The sequence below is a fragment of the Chrysochloris asiatica genome, unplaced genomic scaffold, assembly GCF_000296735.1.
Source record: "Chrysochloris asiatica unplaced genomic scaffold, ChrAsi1.0 scaffold00056, whole genome shotgun sequence".
NCBI lineage: Eukaryota > Metazoa > Chordata > Mammalia > Afrosoricida > Chrysochloridae > Chrysochloris > Chrysochloris asiatica.
The window spans coordinates 877,030-877,863 of record NW_006408574.1 but is presented as its reverse complement, the minus strand read 5'-3'; positions in this window follow the sequence as shown (position 1 = coordinate 877,863).

Sequence of the window (834 nt, the reverse complement as noted above, 5' to 3'; positions counted from 1 at the left end):
GTTTGCTGAAAAGAGTATTCCCACCCCCACCCCCACATTCCTATCAATCAGGAACTGGCCAGAAGAACAGAATCAATGGGAAACATACATTAAGACATTTATTGCAAAGACTTGGCGTTTGAGATTGTGCAGGCTGCCTAGAGAAATCCAAACTCCGTGTGGTAAGTTGTCAGCAAGGGCGGGTGGGAACTCCTTAGCAGGCGCTGCAGCTAAAGTCCAGGTGGAATTTTTTAGAGAAACTTTAACTGCTCTGAAGGACTTTCAACTGATTGGATCAGGCCCACCCAGAGTGTGTAGGATGAGCTGCCTTATGTGACATCAACTGATTGTGAATTTCAATCATTTCACAGCAACACCAGCTTATGTGTTGGATGAGCGGCGACGATAACCTACTCAAGCTCACACGTGACTTGACCTTCACACTCTATCCCTTGCCAAGGTGGCACCCCATGCACATAGAGTCTGAAATCATACCACGCCAAATCTAACAAAAACAATGACTAAGTTAAGCTTTCATCTAACGTTATACAACTACCCTGTGTAAAACGGAAAACACCATTAACCCTTTCCTCCAGAGGACTCAGTTTCATTGGGTGATGTGCACTCTTCTCCTTGAATATCTGGTAATTTAAATACCAATGTTGTTGTTGTTAAGTGCTGTGGAGTTGGTTCCGATTCATAATGACCCTGTATAGGGTTTCCGAGAAGCAGCTGATGGGTTTGAACTGCTGACCAACCTTGAGGTTCAAACACATCTTACAGTGCCAAACCAGGACTCCTAAATACAAATGCCAACCTATAAAGAAGTAAACTATTGTTGATGCATCTTATGTT